This window comes from Triticum urartu, chromosome 4 (genome assembly GCF_003073215.2).
Source record: "Triticum urartu cultivar G1812 chromosome 4, Tu2.1, whole genome shotgun sequence".
NCBI classification, from domain to species: Eukaryota; Viridiplantae; Streptophyta; class Magnoliopsida; order Poales; family Poaceae; genus Triticum; species Triticum urartu.
In genome coordinates this window covers 586919247-586926236 of record NC_053025.1, presented here as the reverse complement: position 1 = coordinate 586926236, position 6990 = coordinate 586919247, and positions in this window count along the sequence as shown.

Genomic DNA, 6990 nt, shown 5'->3' with positions numbered 1-6990 from the left:
CTTCAACATCTACATGAAGTCATCATCGACAAAACCCGAGGTTAGTTCATCCCTCTAAGGGGGGATATCACATCTAGGGGGAGCTTCACTCTAAGACTTGAGCTAAAGCAACTCTAAAGATGTGAACACAACAATGCTTTATGTAAAAGTGGTAACCCCACTTGAGCTTAAACGATGAGTATGACCTATGATCAAGTGTTCTCACTTGACTCCTAAGTCAATATACTCATATATAGATGACCTTGTCATCACAAATTGCTTGATAGATGCTAGAATTGGTTGTGCATGCCTTGTCACATATTTCATTTGCCATCTTATTGTGTGAGCATGCTGGTTGCATATTTTACTCATTCGAGGACATCCACTTGTTGTTTTGATTGTTTGGTTTTATTTCCTTTTGCCAAGTGGATGGACAAGAATGCCTAAGAACCTCCTCTAGCTATCTATGCTTTTCTCGTCTCAAACTCTATTCATGCTACATCACAAAATTTGATCAAGTCAGATTCGAACCACTCTGTGTGAGGAGCGCTCAGAGTCCCCGATTCGTCATAGACATAAACTTCCAAAACCTCTTTATGATTCCCGGTCTGACCGATACCCTACTTTCGGTCCTACCGAGATCATTAAGTTGATCTAGGTTTTCGATCTCGGTGCAACCGATTTGAACCATTCGGTCACACCGAGTTGCAACAACTGTATACAGTTTTGCATCTCGGTGCCATCGAGTTGTTCCACTCGGTCACACCGATAGGGTCGGGCTATATATAGTCACGGGCAAAAATTTGGAAATTTCTCCGAGCCCCTTCGCCCGCGTGATAGCCTGCTCTGCCAACTTGGTCTCCGGATCGTCTCCTCGCCGCCAGCCGCCTCCAGGCGCTGGTCTCCGTCGCCGTCAACGGAAATTCAACCCCGTCGTTGCCGCCGTAGCGAGTCTCCACCGAACTAGGGTATGGACTCGATCTTTGTGCTATTCCCCAATCCGATTCTTAGCACATCGTGATCATCATGATTCTTGCCACGTTTCTTAAACTTCTATCCAGTCAATGAACTCGTAGATTAGGTTTAATTCGAAAATTTTAGGGTTAGGTTTCTGCCGAAACATCTCGGACCCACCGAGTTGAAAAACTCGGTCCCACCGATTTGAAAAAATCGGTCCCACCGATTTGGCTTATGCCATTGCACAAGTGAGACTCGGTCTGACCAAGAATTACTTATCGGTGTGACCGATTTTGGAACTCTGTGAAACCCTAGCAGTCTCAGTGCCACCGAACTGTGACTCGGTCTGACCGAGTTCACTAGTTTAGGTGCCAAAACTGCTTCGGTATCACCGAGTTTAGAAATCGGTAGATCCGAGATGCTTTCAGTGGGAAACTAAAACTAAGTTTTTGAATTATTCTTTTGCAAAAATCTCTGCATTTTGTGATGCTTATCCACTCTATCTCATCTATAACCTATTCACAGGGTCAGCAGTCAGAGTTTGCATCATGTCAGACCAAAGTGATAGCCAGAACTTGTCAGAGCAGCAAGTGCAGATGAGTGAGGGCACTAGTCCCTCAAGTTCCTCAGATGATGGCAGCAGGAGCACCCCTAGCAATCTGCCTAAAGCTGCCACAAGACAGAGAAAGAAGAGAACCTCAGACTCAGAAGATGATGATTATGTGGCAGAAGAGGAAGCAACTTCCAAGAGAGTTGAGCCAGCACAGGGCATAAAACCAGGGATAAAGATCAAGCCTGAGTGTCGACTTAGCACTATGCATTTTCTAGGAACTTTTTGGTAACTTGTTGCCAAAGGGGGAGAAAATGTATAGATCATAGGCTTCAATAGAGAGTGTTGCTTTTATTCTCTCTTGTTTTATTTGGTGGTTTTTCGAACTTTGTTTGCTTTTGTGTGAGATACTATGTCATTGCTCGTGAGACATTGATGATCATGTGTTTGATCATAAGCTACACTTAATGTTTGCTTAATATTATCATCTTATCTATCTTATGTGATCATTCACTATTCTTGGTGATGAGTGCATGTATTTCATTCTTATCATTTTAAGCGCTCCACCAAGATGTATGTGACATGGAAGAGTAACCCATGACTCTAACTCTTTGTGTATTTGCAGTCCAAAGAAAATTTTAAATATGCACAAATTTAGGGGGAGCTCTTACTTGTCACATACTTCTCAAAGCGACGATATATTTCATGCTTATTATCATTTGTCGAAGCTTTGATCTATATGTTGTCATCAATTACCAAAAAGGGGGAGATTGAAAGTGCAACTATCCCTAGGTGGTTTTGGTAATTCATAACAACATATAGCTCATTGAGCTAATGCTATTCCAAGATGACTATTTCAGGAAAGCTCAATGATTGGCATGGCATGGATGTGAAAGTGGAACCCTCAAAATGCTAAGGACAAAGGATTGGCTCAAGCTCAAAAGCTCAAGACTCTTCATTTTATATTTTAGTGATCCAAGATCACATTGAGTCTTTAGGAAAAGCCAATACTATCAAGGAGGGATGGGGTGTTGCTTAATGAGCCTCTTGCTTCATGTGCTTAGTGATATGCTCCAAAACCCTCAACTACTTTCCCATATCCACATATGACCTAAACCCTAAGCCAAACTCGGTCCTACCGATTCTTTCTATCCGGCGCCACCGAGTTTCACTTGTCATAAGCCACTGCCAAACCCTAGCAATTCCGTTCTACCGATAGGGATCTCGGTCTCACCGAGATGGGATTGCAAACTCTCTGTTTCCCTTTCGTAACTTTTCGGTCTCACCGAAAGAGCGAATCGGTCCCACCGAGATTGCAATGTAAACTCTTTGTTTCCCTTTTGTAACTTTTCGGTCTCACCGAAAGAGCAAATCGGTCCCACCGAGTTTGCCTGACCAACTCTCTGGTTAGCTTATTACCAAACTCGGTCTCACTGAGTTTGTGTAATCGGTCTCATCGAGATTACGTTATGTCCAAACCCTAACCATATCGGTCCTACCGAGTTGCATGTCAGTCCCACCGAAAATCTCTAATGGTCACTAGGTTTACCCTTTTGGTCCGACCGAGTTTGTTGATTCGGTCCCACCGAGATTGGAAAACTGTGTGTAACGGTTGGATTTTGTGTGGAGGCTATATATACCCCTCCACCTCCTCTTCATTCGTGGAGAGAGCCATCAGAACACATACACAATTCCAACTCATATGTTCTGAGAGAGAACCACCTACTCATGTGTTGAGACCAAGATATTCCATTCCTACCATATGAATCTTGATCTCTAGCCTTCCCCAAGTTGCTTTCCACTCAAATCTTCTTTCCACAAAATCCAAATCCTATGAGAGAGAGTTGAGTGTTGGGGAGACTATCATTTGAAGCACAAGAGCAAGGAGTTCATCATCAACACACCATTTGTTACTTCTTGGAGAGTGGTGTCTCCTAGATTGGCTAGGTGTCACTTGGGAGCCTCCGACAAGATGTGGAGTTGAACCAAGGAGTTTGTAAGGGCAAGGAGATCGCCTACTTCGTGAAGATCTACCGCTAGTGAGGCAAGTCCTTCGTGGGCGATGGCCATGGTGGGATAGACAAGGTTGCTACTTCGTGGACCCTTCGTGGGTGGAGCCCTCCGTGGACTCGCACGACCGTTACCCTTCGTGGGTTGAAGTCTCCATCAACGTGGATGTAGGATAGCACCACCTATCCGAACCACGGGAAAAACATCCGTGTCTCCAATTGCGTTTGAATTCTCCAAACCCTTCCCTTTACATTCTTGCAAGTTGCATGCTTTACTTTCTGCTACCAATATACTCTTTGCATGCTTGCTTGAATTATGTGATGATTGCTTGACTTGTCCTACAATAGCTAAAATCTGCCAAGAACTAAAATTGGGAAAAGGTTAAGTTTTTATTTGGTCAAGTAGTCTAATCACCCCCCTCTAGACATACTTTCGATCCTAAAAGTGGTATCAGAGCTTTGGTCTCCATTTGCTTTGATCTCCATAGCATTTTGTGGTCATAGCCTTGGTTCCACAACCTAGGAGAGTATGGCGTCTAGCGAGGGAAATTATCACCGTAGAGGTCCTTACTTTGATGGTACTAATTTTGCTAGTTGGAAGCATAAAATGAAAATGCATATTCTTGGACATAACCCCGCCGTTTGGGCTATTGTGTGTGTTGGTTTGCAAGGTGACTTCTTTGATGGGAAAGAACCAAACCGTGAAGCTACCGCGGATGAGTTGAAGATGTTGCAATAGAATGCTCAAGCTTGTGATATTCTCTTCAACGGATTGTGCCCCGAAGAATTCAACAAAATCAGCCGTCTTCAGAATGCAAAGGAAATTTGGGACACTTTGATTGATATGCACGAAGGTACCGACTCCGTCAAGGAATCCAAGTTGGATGTGCTTCAAAGTCAACTTGACAAGTTCAAAATGAAGGATGGTGAAGGTGTCGCTGAAATGTACTCTAGGCTTGCTCTCATCACAAATGAGATTGCCGGCTTAGGAAGTGAAGAGATGACCGATAGATTCATCATCAAGAAGATTCTAAGAGCCTTGGATGGAAAATATGATACCGTGTGCACATTGATCCAAATGATGCCCAATTACAAAGATCTCAAGCCAACGGAGGTGATTGGAAGAATTGTTGCTCATGAGATGTCACTTAAGGATAAAGAGGAACTTCACAACAAATCAAGTGGTGCCAACAAAGCCTCATGTGAAGCCCCTACATCATCAAGTGAGAAACAAAACTTCAATGAAGAATTGAGCTTAATGGTGAAGAACTTCAACAAGTTCTACAAGAGTAGAAGCAAAGATAGAAGCTTCAAGTCAAGGTCCTACAATGACAAAAGATCTTCTAATCGAGAGCGAAACTGCTACAGTTGTGGAAGACCCGGACACTATTCCAATGAGTGTACGGCTCCCTATAAGAGAAGAGAAGATTCTCCAAAAAGAAGAAGCAAAGAATAACCACCAAGAGAGAGAAGGAGTAGAGATGATCGTTATGAACGAAGATACTCACGGAGAAGCAAGGATTCGGAAAGGAAGGAAAAATCATCAAGGAGCTACACAAAACGAAGACATCAAGCTCATGTTGGTGAATGGGTATCCGGCTTCGACTCCGACAGCCACTCCGAGAGAAGTTATCATTCCGACTCCGAAGATACTCAAGATGAAGGTGTTGCCGGTCTAGCACTTGTGTCAACCAACTCCTACGACATATTTGACTCACCAAATGAAGGAATTGTAAGATGCTTCATGGCCAAAGGTCCTAAGGTAACACACCTCGAGTATGTTGATTTCAATAGTGATGAAGATGACTTGTTAGGTGATGATTTGCTTGTTGACAACTCTAGTGATGAATACTATGATGAAACGTCAATTAATCATGCTAATCAAGATAAAATGAATGACAATGATAAGGAGAAGATTGAGGCTCTAACTAAAGAACTAAACACTCTTAAGTTAGCTCATGAAACTATTTTCGAAGATCATCGAGAACTTTTAAGAGCTCATGAGAAATTACGCTTTGAAAAGCTCAATCTTGAGCAAGAGCATGAGTTCTTAAAAGCAATCAATGATGATCTCCGCAAGAAAAGTTCTTCTTACATTGCCAAGCGTTTACTCTTATCCACTTACATGCCTCAAGTCAAGTCTAGTAACAAGAACAAGAAAGATTCTTCCTCTAGCAGTAACAATGATCATGCTAAATCCAATATTGTTGCTCCTAGTAGTTCTCTTGATTCCACTAATGATTCTCTTAGCCAAGTTACACTTGAGCAAGAAAATAGCTTATTGAAGGGAATTATAGAGAAAGGAGTGTACAAAAGCCTTGCCGGGAGTAAGCAATTCGAGGAAATTGTGCGCAAGCAAGGAATGCACCGGAAGAATCAAGGTGTTGGTTTTGAACGAAAGTTCAATGCCAATGGAGTTGAGTGGGAAGAATATCAATACCTCAAGACAAAGTTTGTTCCTCAACAAGAGAAGTATGATACTTCTTTCAAGGGGACACAAGCTCAAGATGATCTTCCACCACAAGACTACAAGCAAAAAGGCAAGAACAAGCTTCAAGAGGAAATTGATGCATTTGAAGAAGCTCCTAAGACCTTAGTCAAGTGGATTCCCAAGACTACTTCAAGTTCCACTTCATCAAGTACGACTACAACTCCAAGGATTCCCATCAAGATGGTGTCGATCCAAAAGAAGAAGAACTAGAGAGTTCTTGAGGGTGACTCCGCCAACATACTTCACTCTTATCATTTTGGCAAGAACAAGTGCAATCAACTTCCACATCTTGCACTAGTTCAAGGAGTCACAAACCCTCTTGTTGGTAAGACAAGGGACAAGGTAACCTAAAATTTTCATGGACATCATCTTGTGTGTGCATCACTCTATGTCTATAGATATCCTTGTTTGTTCCTTGTGGGACTAACCCATGTAGGTATTGAAAGTGCAATTCACTCAAATGGATAGCTCCAAGTGATCTACATCAACATTGAGCATCCACATCTTCAACATCTACATGAAGTCATCATCGACAAAACCCGAGGTTAGTTCATCCCTCTAAGGGGGGATATCACATCTAGGGGGAGCTTTACTAAGACTTGAGCTAAAGCAACTCTAAAGATGTGAACACAACAATGCTTTATGTAAAAGTGGTAACCCCACTTGAGCTTAAACGATGAGTATGACCTATGATCAAGTGTTCTCACTTGACTCCTAAGTCAATATACTCATATATAGATGACCTTGTCATCACAAATTGCTTGATAGATGCTAGAATTGGTTGTGCATGCCTTGTCACATATTTCATTTGCCATCTTATTGTGTGAGCATGCTGGTTGCATATTTTACTCATTCGAGGACATCCACTTGTTGTTTTGGATTGTTTGGTTATCTTCTTTTGCCAATGGATGGACAAGAATGCCTAAGAACTCCTCTAGCTATCTATGCTTTTTCTCGTCTCAAACTCTATTCATGCTACATCACAAAGTTTGATCAAGTCAGAT